Source organism: Chiloscyllium plagiosum, chromosome 21 (assembly GCF_004010195.1).
Source record: "Chiloscyllium plagiosum isolate BGI_BamShark_2017 chromosome 21, ASM401019v2, whole genome shotgun sequence".
NCBI classification, from domain to species: Eukaryota; Metazoa; Chordata; class Chondrichthyes; order Orectolobiformes; family Hemiscylliidae; genus Chiloscyllium; species Chiloscyllium plagiosum.
In genome coordinates this window covers 24,695,750-24,716,722 of record NC_057730.1, presented here as the reverse complement: position 1 = coordinate 24,716,722, position 20,973 = coordinate 24,695,750, and the positions used below count along the sequence as shown (strand labels likewise).

At 41.8% G+C, this 20,973-nt stretch overlaps 1 long non-coding RNA gene across 1 annotated transcript in view; it reads left to right on the top strand.

Moving 5' to 3' along the window:
- The window catches only part of LOC122560389, a 27,233-nt gene extending 12,985 nt beyond the window's left edge, over positions 1–14,248 (top strand). The window contains exons 2-3 of the long non-coding RNA XR_006314730.1: positions 13,005–13,117; positions 13,907–14,248. This is a non-coding gene — a long non-coding RNA (uncharacterized LOC122560389). The remainder of the gene's footprint in view (positions 1–13,004; positions 13,118–13,906) is intronic.
- Positions 14,249–20,973: the final 6,725 nt, after the last annotated feature.

Sequence of the window (20,973 nt, the reverse complement as noted above, 5' to 3'; positions counted from 1 at the left end):
TGTGGTGAAGGGAGGTAGGAAGAGTGGAGTGAATGAAAAGGTGGGGAAGGATCGGGTGGAGAGGAATGAGTGAAGGTACATGAGATGAGAAGGAATGGAGGAGAGAAAGGAGTCAAGGAAGTGAGATTAGAGTTCTGTATAGGTGTGACGAAAGTGAGAACTGCAGATGCAGGAGATTAGAGTCGAGAGTGTGGTGCTGGAAAAGCACAGCAGGTCAGGGAGCATCCGAGGAGTTGGAAAATCGATGTTTCAGGCAAAAACCCTTAATCAGGAATGAATGTATAGGTGTGTTGGGGGCTGGGAGTGGAGTGGAGCTGGAGAGGATGGCAGGTGCTGAGAGTGGGGAAGAGAGGTTGGTTTTGGGAATGTAGTTAGATGTCACAATAGTATAGGGGGTGAATTGGTCAAGCTGGAGCTGTGTTAATTGTAACATCAGGGCCTTGCCAAAAGGTGAGTAAGGTAGCAGCAAGGACAGCAGGCAGGTGAATGGTTGTTTGGAGAGCTTTGAGGAACAGTGTGAACAAGTGTGTCAGGGACCAGATCAAAACAAATTGAAAGTGACATTAGCTGAAAGGATGTTCTGATCAATGAATAACTACTAAGGTTTTTATATATATATACATATGTCCTTCATATGTTTTACATATACTGACATCATTTTGTTAGACTTTCAAAGAGAGAGAGATGGCAAAGCATCTCAGTCCCATTGACTGACATTCTATTCCACGTAGGAACTGCAGGACACTTTTTGAACTCTGGACAACCAAATGTGCAGAAAATGTCACTGAACCTTGAATCGCTGTTATTATCAGAACAGTGAATCATTAGTTTGAGACCTATGTGGTGAGGACAAATAAGAGTTAAGTTATCTTGCAGATTAAGGGCTTGCAAAAAGGGAGGGAATGAGTGGCTACAAGAGCATGAAGGAATGTAGAAGTTTCTGAATGTATCTTGCTCTCCAATTATTATTTTACTCTGAATACGAGTGACAGCAATTGTACTTCTAAGGAGTAGTGCCAGAGAAAAGTCCATGGCCTCACAGTTGGCTCAGCTGTAGAGAGGGCAGGAAGAATTGTGGAAAATAAATAGTGACAGGAAAGACTCAATAGTCAGGGGAAGAGACAGGTATTTATGCAGTCATAGACCTCACTTGAATGGTGTATTGACTTTCTGGTGGTAAGGTCAAGAAAGTCCCTGAATGCACTCTGAGGGGCAGAATGACAGTTAAAGGTTGTGACCTCCATTCACACCTACAATATTGGGATAAAAAGTGATGAGATCCTGAAAGCATGTTTTACAAGCTTAGGAAGGAGACAAGCAAGCAAGATCTCAAACTTAGTCATTTATGATTTGGAGATGCCGGTGTTGGACTGCGGTGTACAAAGTTAAAAATCACACAACACCAGGTTATGGTCCAACAGGTTTAATTGGAAGCACTAGCTTTCAGAGCGCCGCTCCTTCATCAAGTGGTTGTGGAGGACACAATTATAAGACACAGAATTTATAGCAATAAATTCTGTGTCTTACAGTTCTGTCCTCCGCAACCACCTGATGAAGGAGCGGCATTCTGAAAGCTAGTGCTTCCAATTAAACCTGTTGGACTATAACCTGGTGTTGTGTAATTTTTAACTTAGTCACTTATGGATTACTCTCTGTGTGACCCAATAGTGAGTACAGAAATATTAAGATAGAAGAGATGAATCTGTGATAGAGATTTGGTACAGGAGACAGGGCTTTAGACTTCTGGGATATGGGAACTGATTCTGGGGAAATAGAACTCATACAGACCTGATAGGTTCCACCTCAACAGAGCCAGGAGCAATATCTTTACAGAGAGATCCACTGCTGTTAACAAGGACGATTTAAACTGATTTATCAGGGGATGGAATGACGATGTAGCATTATTAAGGATTTAAAAAGGCAAATAATGGATTGGGAGAGACAAATAGACTGAAAAATAATAAGAGCTGAAAATGTGTTGCTGGAAAAGCGCAGCAGGGCAGGCAGCATCCAAGGAGCAGGAGAATCGACGTTTCGGGCATGAGCCCTTCTTCAGGAATGGCTCATGCCCAAAACGTCGATTCTCCTGCTCCTTGGATGCTGCCTGACCTGCTGCACTTTTCCAGCAACACATTTTCAGCTCTGATCTCCAGCATCTGTAGTCCTCACTTTCTCCCTGAAAAATAATAAGGTATGAAATGAGGTCATAGTAAGAGATGATGGAAATTAGGTCTTCATTAGGTTTACTGTGCATGTCTGTCAGTACACAAAATGTGTTATTAGGTTGCTGAGTTTCAGGCGCAGACATCCACATTAGAACATTATACCATAGTAATGACAGTGATCTCATTCAAAAAAAAGGACAAGTACGCCTGAAATATTTTTTGGACAGAAGAGTGAAGGACAAGATCTATTTGGTTAGAGTTGATAAACAGCACCCTTCACTCCCAGCAACTTCCCTTGCCGCTGCACGAGGTGTAAACCCTGCACCCACACCTCTTCCCTTACCTCTGTTCAGGGCCCCAAAAGGATCTTTTCATATCCAGCAGAGATTTACCTGCACATCCACACACTTCTTCTCCTGTGTCCGTTACTTTACAGGTGGTCTCCTCTACAACGGGGAGACAGGATGCCAACTTGCAGAATGCTTCAGGGAACATCTCTGGGACACACGCACCAAACAACCCCACCATCCTGTGGCTTATTTCTTCAAATGGCCCTCCAACTCCCCCAAGGACATTTAGGTCCTGGGCCTCCTCCACCGTCAAACCAAAGTCACCTGCAAACTGGAGGAAGAATGCCCTATCTTCAGCCTTGGGACCCTTGAACCACACAGCATCAACATTGACTTCACTAGTTTCCCTCCGCCCCCCCTCCCCCATCCAAGATCCAACTCGGCACCGCCCTTTTGACCTGTCCTACCTGTCCACCTCCTTCCCACCTATCCACTCCACGCTCCCCACCGACCTATCACTATTTCCCTGCACCTGAATGCACATACCGCCTTCCCACATACCTTCCCCCCACCCCCACCCCAAGCCCCATATTTATCTTTCATCCCTCTTCCCTCTCCAAATCCCTGATTAGGGGCTTATGCCCGAAACATTGACTCCCTCCTCAGATGCTGCCTGATCTGCTGTGCTTTTCCAGCACCACCCTTTTCGACTCTGTATTTGAAGTTATCAAATCATCAGCACCAGATCAAACACATCACAGGTTTCTGAGGGAATTAAAAGTGGAAATTACAAAGACACTGGCCATAATATTCCAATCCTCCTTGAAGACAAGAATGGTATGCAAATATTACACCATTGTGCAAAATTTTGATCTGGAAGCCACAGATTACCCAGCAGGAGGTTGATGTCACAATTGGTGGTTTAAGACAGTTTGTTAGCAAGTGGCAGCTTAAATATGATACATCACTGAAAGAAGTATGTTATCCATTTGGATACAAAATTGGCTTATGTAGGAAACAGAACGTGGTGGTGGAGGGTTGCTTTTTGGATTAGATGCCTGTAACCAGCAGTGTGCCGCAAGAATTGGTGCTGGTCCACCGTATTTTGTCATATATTCATATGATTTGGATGTGAATATAGGTGAAATGGTTATTGCGTTTGCACTTGACACCAACATTGGTGGTGTAGTGCACTGTGAAGAATGTTATCTCAAAAGTACAGTCTGGTTTCTTTTCAGTCTTCTTGAACAAATCAGAGTGTTAGGTTGAAGCAAGCATGGATCCAACTCAAGAAGTTCTTGTGTCCTAAGTGATCTTTCCCTTTTGACTGCGTATTTTCATATTTTCTTTTAGGGAGTTGATGAATATTACATGTCAATCATGTCCTTCCATGCAAATGTCAAGGGATAGATACCCAAGGTAGATATTTATTTTGTCAGCTTCTTGGATCACCTTGTTGTGTATGTGTGTATGTTGGACTGTCACTTTTAGAGCTGAAACACATTTTCAGCTCTGATCTCCAGCATCTGCAGTCCTCACTTTCTCCTGTTACTTTAAGAGTCCATCATGTGGCCTGATGATATCATCAGCCCGCATGGACGGTAATAGTTTAGTTTGCTGTATTGTACAGTAAATGTGTCCTTAATAAAAGCTCTTGTTGTTTTAAGTACTGCGGCCCCTAGTCCTTCTTGAAACATATCACAAGAAGAAAACATGGACCAAGGATAAAATCTGCTTTAAAATATACTAGGGGAATCCACTAATCAGGCAAATTAAAAATCGTGGTCCTCTCTCCAGATAAAGTCATACACCATGGAAACAGAACCTTCCGTTCAACCAATCCATCTTGACCATGATCCCAAACTAAACTAATCCCACCTGCCTGCACTTGGCCCATATCTCTCCAAACATTTCTTATTTACAGTATATACTTATCTAAATATCTTTTAAACATTGTAACTGTATTCACATCCACCACTTCCTCTGGAAGTTATTTCCATACATGAATCACTCTCTGTGCACAAAAACTACCCCTAATTTTTTTAAAAATCTCTCTCCTCTCACCTTGAAAGATATGCACACTAGTTTTGAAATCCCCCACCCTAGGCACACCTGCCACCTTATCTATACCCGTCTATTTTATAAACCTCTATAAGGTCACCTCTTAACCTCCTACATTGGGGTGACAGGATGCCTACTCGCAGAGCGCTTCAGAGAACATCTTTGAGAGACACGCACCAACCAACCCCAATGCCCCATGGCTGAACACTTCAACTCCCCCTCCCACTGTGCTGAGGACAATGTCCAGGCATGGGCTGACAGGTCCTGGGCCTCCTCCATTGCCACTCCCTTACCGCCCGACGCCTGGGGGAAGAAAAGCTTCATTTGCTGCCTCGGGACTCTCCAACCTCATGGCATCAATGTGGATTTCACCAGTTTCCTCATTTCCCCTTCCCCACACCTTACCCCAGTTCCAACCTTCCAGCTCAGCACCGTTCTTATGACCTGTCCCATCTGTCCATCTTCCTTCCCACCTGTCTGCACCACCCTCCACTCCGACCTATCACCTTTACCCCCACCTCCATCCACATATTGCACTCTCAGTGACCTTTCCCCCAACCCCACCCCTCCCATTTATCTCTCCACCCTGAGGCTCCCAGCCTCATTCCGAAACATCAATTTTCCTGCTCCTTGACTTGCTGTGATTTTCCAGCACCACACTCTTGACTCTTAACCTCCAACACTCCAGTGAAAAGGTACGAGCCTATCCCGCCTCTCCTTATTACTCAAATCCTCCATTCCCAGAAACATCTTGATGGATCCCTTCTGAACCCTCTCCAGCTTAATAATATGTCCCTACAGACAGACAATTTTTATAAATTTATTTTATGATATGTGGGCATCGCTGGATGGCCAGCATTTATTGTGCATCCCTATTTGCCCTTGAGAAGGTGGTGATGAGCTGCCTTCTTGAACTGTTCCAGTCCACAATGCCATTAGGAAAAGAATTCGAGGATTTTGGCCGAGGATGGTGAAGGAACAGAGATATATTTCCAAGTCAGAATAGTGAGTGGCTTGGAGGGGAACTTGCAGGTGATGATGTTCTCATGTATCTACTGCCTATGACCTTCTAGACGGAAGTGGTCATGGGTTTGGAAGGTGCTGTCTTAGGATCTTTGGTGAATTATTGAAATGCATGTTGCAAATAGGACACACTGCTGTAATTGAGCATTGGTGGTGGAGAAAGTGGATGTATGTGGATGTGGTGCCAATCAAGCAGGCTGCTTGGTCCTGTATGGTGTCAAGCTTCTTGAGTGTCATTGTAGCTGCACCCATTCAGGTATGTGGGGACTATTGATACACACTTCTGACTTGTGCCTTGTAGATGATGGACAGGCTTTGGTGAGTCAGGAGTTGAGTTACTCAACAGAGTGTTCCTAGCCTCTGACCTGTTATTGTAGCCACAGTGTTTATGTGGCAAGTCGAGTTGAGTTTCTAGTCAACAGTCATGCTCAGGAGTTGACAGTGGGAGATTCAGTGATGGTAAAACCATTAATTGTCAAGGGATGGTGATTACATAGTCTCAAATGTTTCTTGCCACTTGTCAGCCCATGCCTGGACATTGTCTAGATCTTTTGAACATGGACTGCTTCAGTATCTGAAGAGTTGCGATTGGTGAACATTGTGCAATCATCAGTGAACATCCCCAATTCTGACTTTATGATGGAAGGAAGGTCATTGGTGAAGCACGCGAAATCGCTGGGCCTCAGACACTACCCTGAGGTTCTCCTGTTGTGTTGTTCTGGAGCTGAGATGACTGACCTCCAAAAATCATGACCATTTTCCTATGTGCCTGAAACAACTCCAAGCCGTGGACAGTTTGCCCCCAGTACCCATTGATTCAGGTTTGCTAGGGCTCCTTGATGCCACATTGGTTAATAGCAGCATTAATGTCAAGGGCTGTCACTCTCACCTCACCTTGGAAATTCAGCTCTTTTGTCCATTTTTGAACTAAGACTGTAATGAGGTCAGGAACTGAGTGGCCCTGGCTGAACCAAACTATGCATCACTAAGCAGGTTATTACTGGGCAGGTGCTGCTTGATAGCACTGTTGATGGCACCTTCCATCACTTTACTGACATTCGAAAGTGGATTGATTAGTGGTAATTGGCTGGTCTTGCTTTTTTTATGAACAAGAGTACCTGGGCAATTTTCTACATTGTCAGATGGATGCCAGTATTGCAGTTATACTGGATGAGGGGAGCGGCAAGTTCTGCAGTCAAGTCTGCAGTACTATTGCCAGAATGTTATCAGACACCATAGACTTTGCAGAATCCAGTGTCTCCAACTGTATCTTGATATCACATGGAGTGAATCGAATTGACTGAAGACTGGTATCTGTAGTGCTGGGGACCACTGGAGGAAGTTGAGATGGATCATTAACTCAACGCTTCTGGCTGAAGATTGCTGTAAATGCTTCAGCCCTATATTTTGCACTGATGTGCTGGGCTCATTCATCATTGAGTATGGGGAAATTTGCAGAGCCTCCTCCTCCAGTGAGTTATTTAATTGTCCGATACCATTCATAACTGGATATTACAAGACTGCAGAGATTAGATCTGATCCACTAGCTGTGAAATCACTTAGCTCTGTTTGTCACTTGCAACACATGTTGTTCAGCATGCAAATAGTCTTGTTTGGTAGCTTCATCAGGTTGACACCTCATTTTCTGGCATGCCTGCTGCTCCTGGCATGCCTTCCTGCACTCTCCATTGAAGATTTATCTCAGGGTTTATCGGCTGGATTGAAGGTAATAGTTGAGTGGGGGATTTGCCAGACCATGAGGTTACAGATTGTGCTGGAGTACAATTCTGCTGGAGTTGATGGTCCACAACATCTCATTAATGTCCAGTCTTGAGTAATTAAATCTATTTGAAGTCTGTCCCATTTAGGCACGGTTATAGTGTCACACAACACAATAGAAGTTATTCTCAATTTAAAGGCAGGACTTTTCTCGACAAGGACTGTGCAGTGGTGACATTTACCAAAACTGTCATGGACAGATGCTTCTGCAGCAAGCAGAATGTTAAGGATGAGGTCAAGTATGTTATTCCCTCTTGTTTGTTCTGTCCCCTCACCAACTGCTGCTGACTCAGTCTAGCAGCTACATGCTTTAGGACCCAACCAGCTTGATCTGTAGTACTGCTGCCAAACCACTCCTGGTGGGGGACACTGAAATCCCCCACACAGGGTACAGTTTGTGCCCCTGCCATGCTCAGTACTTCCTCCAAGTGTTGGTCAACATGGAGGAGTACTGATTCATCAACAGATGGTATGAGGTAATCAGCAGGTTTCCTTGCCCGTGTTTAACTAAAGCCATGAGACTTCATGGGGTCCAGAGTCAATGAAGAGGACTCACAGGGCAGCTCCCTCCCTCTCAACAGCTTACCACCTCCTCTGCTGGGTCTGTCCTGAAACGTGACAGGACATATCCAAGGATGGTAATAGTGGTGTCTGGGACATTGTCTGTCAGGTATGATTTTGTGAGTATGATTGTGTCAGCTTGTTTCTCTCCCAATTTTGGCATTAGCCCCCAGATGTTAATAAGTAAGCCTCTTTTGACAGGGCTGTTTCTCCTGTTTCTTGTCTGGTCTGTCCAGTTTTATTTCTTTGAGACTTTGTAGTGATTGACACATGACTTGCTAGGCCATCTCAGAGAGCAACTGAGAATCAATCACATTGCTATGGGTCTCGCTTCACATGGATACCAGATCAGCTGAGGATAGTAGATTTCTTTCCCTGAGGGACATGAGAGAATTTGGAAAAGAAGGAAAGACAGGTATTGTCAGCATGGATAAAAGTAGAATTTCACCCCATGGAAGAAGTGAACAATGCAGAAGAAGCTCACCTGAAGGAACACTGTCACTAAGGAGTACCCTACACAAAGTTTTGAGTTAGGGTTGTAAACTCAAAGAAAAAGCCTCAAGAATATCTTGTTTTACATGGGAAGAAGGTAGTGGTAAACTTTCTATGGTACTTTGTGCAGACTCTTTCCTTTTCAAAAATATAATTTAAAAGATAGCAGGAAATTTTGGTGCTGCAGGACCATATGATGAAAATACAGAGAGCTGGTACCCCAATACAGAGAAACTTCATTATTTTGTGCAAGCTAACAAAATTAAAGCTGATATAGTCATACCTGCATTCCTGAGTATTATGTGGAGGAGAACTTTTAACCTGGTTAAGCCAGAGAAGTCTGGTTCTAAAACTATTGAAGAAAATTAGGAATCCTAATAGAATTATTTTTCACCAAAACCATTGATGATTGCTGAGAGGTTCAAATTCCATGAACACAACCAGCATAGTGATAAATCAACACAACCAGCATGATAGTGAATCTATTTACTAGTTCTTAGAAATTTAAAAGGTGTTAGCAGAAAACCCCAATTATGTTACTATGTTTAAAAATTCTGTTCATAGAGACAGACTGGTTTTTGTGATGCAATCCAGAAAATATTGATGAAGGAGTCTAGACTTAAAGAAAGCACTTGAAATAGCAGTTTCAATGGAATTAGTAGCCACAGAAGCTCAACAACTAAGCTCAAATGTGAGAGCTCACAAAACAGTGGCTGAACAATGAGCACCAACACAGACACAAAGCAGCCATTGCTGTTGGAAAACAGATCACACAGCAGCAAATTGCTCATATACAGAAGCTGTATGCAGAAACTGCAAAATAAAGGGCACATTGAATGAGTGTATTTAAGGAAGAAGCACAAACTACATACAGCAAAGTTACAGGAACCGAAGGGTAGGAGGAAAATCTACACAGTACAAAAAATGCCTGAGAAAAGCTCTGACTACAGTCTGAAGAGGAGCTGTTTTCAAACATACTGACCATTGCTGGTGAAACTGATACTGAATTATAGAATGGAGGTGGATATCGGAGCAACAGTTTCATTGATATCTGAAAGTGTGTATCAGAAGCAGCTGAGTCACGTGGTTTTGCGACTCTCAAAAATTGCACTAAGTGTGTGTACAAAGGCAAAGTAGTGCCTTTTAGGGGTTCTATCAATGTGAAGGTTCAGTTATACAGTCAAGTCTGAAGATTTGTTCTTACATGTTGTTAAAAGACATTCCAGCTTTATTGGGAAAAATGTGGTTGGAGAAATTGGATGAAGTAAATTGCTTGTCAGATTCTGATGCTGATTTATCTACCTCAAATTCTACCTAAACATGCCACTGTTTTCAAGGGGGATCTGGGAAGCATGGAAAAAATCACTGTCAAATTGAAAATCAAGGTAGAGAATCAAGGAAAATGTTGCAAGGCAAAATCAGTGCCTTATGCAATCAAATGAAAGATTGAGGCAAAATTAGAGAGTCTAGTCAAGACGAGAGTCCTTGAATCTGTAAATATGCGTGACTAGGCCACACCTATTACATCAGTGATAAAGAAAGATGGATCGTACACATCAGTGGAGATTTTAAGGTCACCATTAATCGGACACTCTATGCATTGTCTTTTGCCTTTAATTGATGACCTATCTGCTGGACAAACTGGAGGTCACCTTTCAGTAAAATTGATCTTAGTGAAGCCTCTCTCCAGATGAATGTAAATCCTGAGTCACAGAAATCTTGATGATTGTAACACAGGAAGGGCCATTCAAAGACAAGAGACTTCCATTTGGAATCTCACCGCATTATTCCAAGGTGCCATGCATCAGATTTTAAGAAGGAGTTCAGTGTTACCTAGACAATATTTTAATCACAGGGAGAAACAAAAAAGAGCAACTCCATAATTTAGATACTACTCTGCAGATATGAAGATAATGGCCTAACAGTGAAGAAAGACAAAAGGAATTTTTAAAAATCTTCCATTGAATATTTAGGCAATGTCATTTATGGTAAGGACTACCCAAGTCACCTTCAAATATAAAAACTATACTAGGCACCAGCAGCAGCACCAGGAACCAGCCACCAGAAAAACATCAAAATGGCAAAGTGTCACCTTAAGAAACCAAGAGGCAAGATGTCCTCTTATACTTACTTTGTTCAGGTTTGCTGTGAAGGACACAATAAAGAAATACCCAATACTCACGTTAACTTCTCAGAATTCTCTAAAAAACCGTGCAAGATGCAAGACAACGTCTACCAAAGATAAATTTGAAGACTGGCTGAAGTAGATAAGGCATGCTATGACTGAGAAATAAAAAAGCAGTTAAAGGTGGCAAGAAGAAAGACCCCAAAGCACCAAAAAAACCCTCCTCAGAGTCTTTCTTCTGTTGTTCTAAGGAGCAACAATCAAAGCTGACAGTCCTGGCATTTCTATTACTGATGTAGCAACGAAAATTGATGATGGAAAAATCCAATGGAGAAGAGAAGAAGCTGTTCATTATCAAAGTTTATAAACCGAAGGAGAAATCTGAGAAGATATTGCTGATTATCATTCCAAAGCCAAGTTGGATAGTACAAAGAAGCCCCTTGCCAAGAAGGAGGCATATTGTGATGATGATGTTGATGGTGAAGATGATGATTAAATTATACACTGCCTCAGCTTAATTACTTGCTATATAACTGAATGCATTCAAACCCTGTTAAAGTGTTGCAACCTTTTAATTTTGTAACTTGGTGTGTTTATTATCTAAGGCAAAAAGTAACTTGAATTTATAGTGCACAGGCTTCTTTGTAATATTCACTACAGCAAGCATTTTAAGTCTGTCACACTTATAAACACATCACTGGGTGTATGTCCCATGTATTAGAATGGTCATGCAATATGATTTTGACTTCATTTAAAATAAATAAGATATGGTTACCGCACTCCAAGCAATATTGGTAAGCAGAAGCCAAATCCAAAGGCCTGTGAAATGGTAAATGATTCTTTCCATTTCTGTGAACTATTGTGTATATGATTGTAAATATTTTCATTGCAGTAATCTATGATGTAAAGGGAGAGGGATATTGTGTATTTATGTATGTTGGACTGTCATTTTAAGAGCCCAGTTATGTAATATAGTGATGTTGTGAAACAGTTTAGTCCAGCTCACTTTCTTGTAGAATGAATGCTGCATTTTAAAGCTCTTGTTGTTTTAAATGTTTTGGCCCCGAAGTCCTCGTTGAAACATAAAAACCTTATTACTCATCTTTTTAAAGAACATCTCATAGATTTAATAGGCACAATAATTCATCTTTTAAGGTCAGAAATGTCTACATCAGGTCTGTGCCTGGTAGTGCTATGTAACTGAGACAATATATTTATTGAAAACTATGGACAATTAGCTATGTTGTGACCTCATGAACTTGGGATTGAGAGAAAAACTATTACTAAAAAAACTGCAATCTCAGCATTTACTTTAAAGCCATTACCTCGTACCATTTTCTAGCTCTATGACTCTATGACAGTATAGCACCATTTTCAAACCTACCCTTTCTTAGAACTATATTATTAAATCTGTAATTTTCTTATTTAAAAGAAATTGACAAAAAAATAAATGTAGCAACCACAGACCAGTGAATTTAACTTTTAGTGGTGGGAAATCCTTTAGGAATAATACTCAGGACAAAATTGACTGTCACTTGGACAACTGCAGATTAATAAAAGGAATTAAAAGCAAATTTCATTCAATTAACTGGATTAAGTTATGTGATGTGGTAACAGAGGGAGAGATTAAATGAGGGTAATGTATTGAAGGGTGTATATGGAAATACAAAGGGAAATATAAAAACCACATCATAGGCTTGCCAGCAAACTTGCAACCAATGAAATGATGATAAGGATACTGGTTGCGTATGAAGTTGATTGAGTGAACAAAGTACTGGTGAATAATTGTTTCTTTGGACTGGGCAAAAGTGTACAGTCGGGTTCCCTAGGGATCAATACTTGGATCTTTGCTTCTCTTGATCTATATTAATGAAGTTGATCTGCCACAGATCAGAGTTTCCACATTTGCATAGACTTCAAATGTACATAGCCAAAATGGTAGAAGATTAAATTTAATGCAGAGGAATGTGAAGTGGTTTAGTTTAGCAGGAGAAATGAGGATAGACAATATCAACTAAAGAGTGTCATTCTAGAAGGGGTACAAATATATCTCCAAAAATTGTTAAAGGTAGTAAGCAGGCTGAAGAAGTACTTAATAAGTTATTTGGGAACCTGGCCTTATAAACACTTAATAAGTTATTTGGGAACCTGGCCTTATAAACAGAGGCATAGTGTACAAAGGCAAGGAATTTATGCTGAATCTTTATAAAACATGGATTTAGTCTCAGTCCGCATATTATGTCCAATTCTGGGCATCATACTTTAGGAAGGATGTAAAAGCTTCAGAGAGGCTGCAGAAAAAAATAATATTTCCAAAAATGAAACTCTTCAATTGTACGGATAGATTGAAGAAGCTGGGATGTACCTAAAAATAATAGATTAACAGGACATTGACAGAACTGTTCGAAATCACGAGGAATCTAGACATAATAGATGGGAAGAAAATATTCCTATTGGCAGAAGGGTAGAGTATTAAAGAACATTGATTTCATGTGATTGGTAAAACAGAACGTGACATGTTTTGGACATGGAATGGACTGCTGAATAGCATAATGGAGGAAGATTCAAAAGGAAATTGAACAAGCACTAATTGCTACATAAAGCCAAGCCGAAAATATCAGGTGAGTTGCTTCGTACAGACGCGATGGACCAAATAGCCCCTTTTCTTTTCATTCACCGAGTGTGCGGGCGATCTCAACGTCCATCTGGCTGCTTGTTATTCGGTTGTGTAAAGGGGCTTTTTATGGTTTTCTAATCTAGACGCTTTGCTGGTCTGCCCTGTGTTGCCGGCGCCAGAGGCTCCGGATGGCCTATATTATTCTATCAATTACCTGCTCCCAGGCCACAATGTCACAGGCTGGAGGGATGCAGTTTGTAAGGAGCTGGAGGCTATCAGAGCCACAGGGAAGCGCGTTCGCTGCCTGCCCCTGGATACAGCTAACGAGGGCTTGTCTTGTGCACCATTCAGCGTTAAGTAAGCATGGAGAATTACTACAATCCCAAATGGCTCGGAGCCAACTAAGTCTCTTGTTCGACAAGGCCTTTTTTTTTCTCTTGCCGTACCCTTTTTAACTGATGAGGGTTGAGATTTATCGGCTGATTTGTTTTTCGCTCCATTAGGACAGAGTAAAAACTGGGTTGAGTCAAGCACTAATCGGAAAGAGTGTTATTAAAACACGTTTCATTTCAATAATAGGAAAGCATCCTTTCTTAACGCTTCCTGAATAGTTGAACTGGCAATTTTGAGCCGGGGAATTAGAAGATCACAATCTCTTAGATTCTTGTCTGTGTCGAAAATAGTCGTAACACATACACGCAATGTGGCCGGCAGCAATGTTGCTATATAGAAAACGAATAAAATTCTATTTTGTACTTGTAACAAAATATATGTTTATTTATTTCCCAAATAGGATCTCAATCCATCTGGATTTTGTCTTGTACGAACAGCTAGTCTCAATGTGAAGACTCCGAGAAGTCCCTCCTGCAGGTGTTCAGATACTGAAATCCCAAATTTTCGGTACTTCTATAATTTCCTTCCCAATTTTGACATTTTATGGGAGTTTTATTGTCAATGTCTCAACCTACTGTTTTTATCGACGAAAGATACAATGTGAACTGTATGTGCACGTGTACCTGGTTCATATTAAAATGTTTATTGGGTACACTTTAAAAATAATCTATTGCCGTTACTTTTTTACCGTTAGAAATGGCTGTCTATATTTCATTATGTAAACTCCCCCACCCCCACAGTATTGCACATTGCTCTGCTCGCAGGATAAAATACTTCCTAAACTTCTCGAACTCTGCCTTTTCATCAAGAATTTAACTCCTAATTTTCAAAAATAATGCATAATCGAGACTTTATTGGAAAAAAAATCCAAAACGGTGTATATCTAAAAGTGAGGTGTCGATCTGATGAAGCCACAACACAGGACAACTGTAAGCCAAAACAGCGAAAGCAGCATGCAATAGATAACTCTCAGCAATGCCACAACCAATGGGTCAGACCTAAGCTCGGCAGTCCTGTCACATCCAATTCAGTGGTGCTGGAGAGTCAAACATCTAAACATAAATGAAGGTTCCACAAATATCACCATCCTCAAAAGTGGGAGAGCTCAGTACAAAAGGCAAGGCTGAGTAACTAGAAGTGCCAAACTGTTGTTCCATCTTGGTTTCCTCCCAAGGTCACCAGTATCACAGGTGTCAGTCTTCAATCCCATGTAATTTCAAGAACTGCCTGACAGTATTAGATACAGCAAAGACATTGGGCACTGACAACGGAGCAGTAAACGTACTGCAGACATGTGCTCCCAAACCAACCATGCTCTTAGCCAAACTTTCAATATAGATGCAATAATGGCATTTACCCGATAATGTAGAAAATTGCCGATGCATTTCATTCCATGAAAAGCATAACAAATCCAACCCAACCAATTATGCCCTGTCAGTCTCGATCATCAGCAAAGTTGTCAAAAGTGCTTTCAAGCACTGCTTTTATGGTAATAGTATGATCACTAATGATCATTTTGAGTTCCAAAAGAATCAATCACTTCCGGGCATCTTATCACAACCTCAGTCCATTCATGAGGAAATGAGGTGAGAGTGACTGTATTAGATGTCAAGGCAATATTGGCTGAGTATGACATCAAGGAGCCCAAGCAAAATTAGCATCAATGGGAATTAGGGAAAATTTTCCACCATTTGGAGTCATGCCTAACACAAAGGAAGATGGTAGAGATTGTTAGAGGCCAATCACTTCAGTCTCAGGACACCACTACTGGACATCCTGAGGATACACTCCTGGGTCTCCAGTTCCAACAACATTCAAGAAACTCAATACCATCCAGAACAAACCAGTTCAATTTACTGGCACCCTATCCACCACACTTCAGCATTAATAGACAGTGGAAGCCATATGTATTATTTCAATGATGCACTTCAGTAATTTATTAAGACTGCTTCAACAATATTTTAAGAACACACCTCCTAGAAGGACATGGGCATTAGATGCGTGGGAACATCACTCTTGCAAATTCCCTCAAAGCCACACATCATCCTGACTTAGAACTATATTGCTGTCCCTCTCCTGTCATTGAGTGAAAATATTGAAACCCTTTGCGTAACAATAGTCTGGATGTATTTATGCCCCTCGGACATCAGTGGTCAAGAAGGCAGATTAAAAGGGTATTATGGGATGAACAATAAATGCTTCCCTAACCAGCAATGCTGACATCTCATGTACAAATAGAAATTTAACAGTGATATGATCAAATGTATCTATTGTATCTTTTGTGTTTTTATTGTCTGCTTTAAACATCCTATTTATCTCAGAATCATGAAATGCTCATAATACAGAGACTAATCAGTCTGTTGCACCGCTACAAGGGCAACTCAGCTAAACCCAACTCCTTTTTTTCACCCAGAGGTCCTTTTGAAAGCTCCAACTCAATCTGCTTTCACCGTACTTTCTGGTAATGCATTCTAGATCCTCAATACTTCTTGTGAAAATATTTTGCCTCATTTAATTTTTGGTTCTTTTGCAAATTCTGTGAGAAGATTTGTAGCTCGGCTGCTTGTTGTTGTGGTTCTGTTCGCCAAGCTGGGAATTTGTGTTGCAGACGTTTCGTACCCTGTCTAGGTGACATCCTCAGTGCTTGGGAGCCTCCTGTGAAGCGCTTCTGTGATGTTTCCTCCGGCATTTGTAGTGGTTTAAATCTGCCGCTTCCGGTTATCAGTTCCAGCTGTCCCCTGCAGTGGCCGGTATATTGGGTCCAGGTCGATGTGCTTATTGATTGAATCTGTGGATGAGTGCCATGCCTTGAGGAATTCCCTGGCTGTTCTCTGTTTGGCTTGTCCTATAATAGTAGTGTTGTCCCAGTCGAATTCATGTTGCTTGTCATCTGTGTGTGTGGCTACTAAGGATAGCTGGTCGTGTCGTTTCGTGACTAGTTGGTGTTCATGGATGCGGATCGTTAGCTGTCTTCCTGTTTGTCCTATGTAGTGTTTTGTGCAGTCCTTGCATGGGATTTTGTACACTACATTGGTTTTGCTCATGCTGGGTATCGGGTCCTTCATTCTGGTGAGCTGTTGTCTGAGAGTGGCTGTTGGTTTGTGTGCTGTTATGAGTCCTAGTGGTCGCAATAGTCTGGCTGTCAGTTCAGAAATGCTCTTGATGTATGGTAGTGTGACTAGTCCTTTGGGTTGTGGCATGTCCTCATTCCGTTGTCAAATCATAATTGTTTTGTGCGCTAAGTTGCATCTACTGCTATCTGTGTCTTCTTGATGTGTACCACTATTCTTTTCACAATTCACAATGCTTGAGTTTTATGATACCTGCAAATTTGAAATTTTGCCCTACTCTATTTAGTTATTAGTATAGATCAAGGAAAGTAATTGACCTAATACCAACCACTAGGAAACCTAGAGGGAATAATGCAGTGATCAATACCTTTGGAGTCCCGCTTCTAGTTTCTTTTTGAGCCCCCTAAACTCTGCCTAAGGACCTTCATCCCTTCATCCCTCTATCGTTCCATATTGTTGGCAGTGATATGGGTATGATCTCGTTTTGTACTCAGAATGGTCTGTTGATGCCAAGATATCCTGGACACTGACACCATGGAAGAAACATTTCATCCCGGACTCACCTCTGCATCTGTAGGAATGCTAGTCTATTTCCATATCAAATCTTCTATCACTATAGCCTTTGTAATCTTCCTCTTAGACCCCAATCCCTCATCCCATACAGCTAGCATAGCAATGGTGTCATGAACTAGGCTGTACTGCCCAGAGGAACAAGTACTCTCATTCGTCATCACTATTCAGAACTGAATACTGGTTACAGCTTGAGGTGCACTTCCTACCAGGTCCTTCTTGACAGTCTAGCAGTCTCCCATTTTCTCAGCTTGCATTCCATCAAGCTCCAGGGCAACCACATGTATCACCATATTTTCCAAAAACAAATGTTGTACTTAACTAATTTTGGTTATGTTTAGGTAAAACCTAAGCTCAAGTTGTTAGATCTGGAATGCCCTGCCTGAGTGTGCATTGGAGCCAGTTTCAATCACGGATTTCAAAGGGATCGCTGTTTTCACTAGAGAAAAGAAGGTTTAGGGGTGACTTGATTGAGGTGTACAAGATGATTAGGGGGTTAGATAGGGTAGACAGTATGAACCTTTTCCCGCGTATGGAGTCGGGTATTACAAGGGGGCATAGCTTTAAATTAAGGGGGGGTAGATATAGGACTGATGTTAGGGGTAGGTTCTTCACTCAGCGAGTCGTTAGTTCATGGAATGCCCTGCCAGTAACAGTGGTGGACTCTCCCTCTTTATGGGCATTTAAGAGGGCATTGGATAGGTATATGGAGGATAGTGGGTTAGTGTAGTTTAGGTGGGCTTGGATCGGCGCAACATCGAGGGCCCAAGGGCCTGTACTGCGCTGTATTCTTCTATGTTCTATGTTCTATGGAATTGGATAATTATGTGGAGAGAGGGGATTTGTTACAGTTAAAGGCAGGAGAAGACGAATGGCTGAGTTGCACTACAATATGGCTGGCATTGGCATGATGGTTTCTTCCGAATTCATGACCTCCTAAATGTGCCACAATGAGGTCAGCTGCTGAAACTTGGAGCTCAAGCTATTGCACCCGAGAATGCACACATGGAATAGAATGTGTACTCTACCATCCAAGTTGCCCTGCTATGCTTTTATAATAGCTACTACAGTGTACATACATAAAAAGAAAACCCACAGCTACTCATTAACTAACTGCTTCTCCCATTAAATTAGTTTTATTTGTGAGAAGTTCAATGAAATACCTCCTGAAGCCTTCACCCTCACCTACATCAAATGTGAGGAACAATTGCATTTATTTTTGTTCTTTTGCATGATGTGCGCATCAATGATCAGGGTCACCCAGTTTTTGACCTTATTACAACCTTAGTCTTGGTGCAAAAATGGACAAAAGAACTGAACTCCAGAGGTGAAGTCAGAGTGACTAAGGATCCCTAGCAAAACTAAAGTCATTGGGAATCGAAAGAAAACTCTTCACTGGTTGGATTTGTACCAAACACAAAGGAAGATACTGGTGGTTGTTAGTTAACCATCTCATTTGCAGGAAATCCTCAGGATAGTATCCTTCACCCATCCAGCTTCAATTGCTTTATCAAAGAGTTTCACCCTATCGTTTGATCAGAAATGGAATGTTTACACAATGTTCAGCACCATTTGCAACTACTCAGATACTGAAGTAATCTGTGTCTACATGAATAAGACCTGGGCAATTTCAGATTAGGAGTGATGGTGGCAAGTAACTTCACATCATATAGGCTTCAAGAAAGGGCCATTTCCATCAGGAAAGGATCGAACCATTACTCCTTGACATTCAACGACTTTACCATTTTCTGAATCTCCCACTGTCAATATCTTGGGGTTACCATTGACAAGAAACTGAACTGGACCAGCCACATAAAAACTGTGGTTAATAGAGCTGGGGTATTAGGTCAGAGGCTGGTGACTAATTCACCTCCTAAATGTCCAAAGCCTGTCCACTACCGCCAAGAAACAAGTCAGAACTATTGCAGTGTTAAAAACCTGGAATTCCCTCCCTAGCAGCTGAGGGCGTATCTGGTTAAACATTGTCACTTTGCCGAATAATCTGATGAAAGATAGACACAGTATTGGACAGTTGTCCTTCACCATTGATCTGTACTTAGGACAAACAGCATCTTCAAGCGGGAGAACGCCTGAGAGTATACTTTTAAATGTTGTATTATTTAAATATGTTGTTGAAATTATTGTACAGAATTAGTGGCTTGTATTTGTGATCTTGCGTCGTACCCCCACATTAGACATGTTAAGGACTCCACATTGAACGGAGGTTATTTGAAAGCAGGAAATAAACCTTAGGTAAAAACAAAACTTGGGAATAATGACGGGTTTTGAAATAATTTCATCGATGACTCATTTGGTCCATGTGCAGATGGAGAATGACAACACAAAATACTTCAAGCATCAGCAGGGACTCCGGGAAACGGACCACGCCACAGCGTGTTCGACACAGACACAGGGGTTTCAGCCTGCCGATCCGGAATCACCTAAGACAGGAATCTTCAAACCCTTCATCATACAATCTCTGAGCCATCTCACACCCGAAGCATTCGTATACTCATTAAGACCATTCAGAGTATTTTTGGTCACAACCTAATTCTGCCAGGCGCCAGTCAACCATTTCTATCAAACAGGAAGGGTTCCTAATCGTGTTTTATAGCTGTCAGCTGGGTATTAACGAGAACTTGTTGCTATAGCGTTCAAACGTTGGCCAGGCCGAAATTGAGGCTCCTTAACACAGGAGCGTCTGCCTCCGAATATAACCAGAAATCACATTTATAGAAGGGTAGGTAATCTTTCATCGGCAAGGACATTGTGCTTGAGCTAGGAGGTGATTTAGAGAGGGTTATTCTACTTAAAGTGATAGATGACACTCCATATGTCCTGTGATTAAGATCTGAATTCCTCGTCTGAAATCACAGGACGGTTGCCCTGGGGCAGGCCGGTTCGATGGGGACATACAGCTTCTCAGGGGCTGAACAGTGCGGAGTGGACAAGTGTCACCTCTAAGACAGGGAAGCACATAGTGGACAAGTAGTTTTTTTCTGGAATTTATAGCTCGTTAGAGACGGAGCAACTCCTCTGGGTTACCCACCTGCAAACTCTGGACCGACAAACTCTCGTAATAATTTTTTAAACTGTCATCTCCTTACCCCATGTGGAAAGTCGGGATATTTGTTGGAATGATTTCAGGAACAAGGTTGTTGATTACTGCTGGCTTGGGGCGTGAAAGAAGAGTGGCTGATAGGCTATGACCACGCCAGCACGGGTCCACGCCAGACTTCCAGCTGCTCCCTTTCAGTTTTAAACATCACCTCGGCTGGAAATCACATCTATTCTGAGACAACAACAACACTGCTTTTCCTGCATCCAGTCCCATCAGCAAACCATACAGGGATGTGTACATATTTAAGGTCGGACTCAGCCCAGGCACACAGGCTAGGGAGATGGGCGAAAATCAACTCCATTCCAAGAGAAAAAAAACATGCAAAATAAAACCGAAAGAATTGCGGGTGCTGTAAATCAGAAATAGAAACGAGTTGCTGGAAAAGCTTGGCAGGTCTGGCAGCATTTGTGGAGAGAAATCAGGGTTAAATTTCGTATCGAGTGACCGTTCCTCCGACCTCATCCCGAGCGCTGAAGACATTGGAAATTTGAAAAAAAATGCAATTTTTTAAAAATCAGACAGCCATCATGCGAGTATAGAAAAAGTTAACGAGCTGAATTCTACAACTGGCTCAAAGTCCGGACTCTGGGGTTATTTGTGACTTCAATGACCACATAGACGACTGCGGTACTTCCAAGGTGATCATCCACTATATGACCAATTAGTGTCCTTTGCTTGGGATGTTGGCCAACATGTGACAGCAGG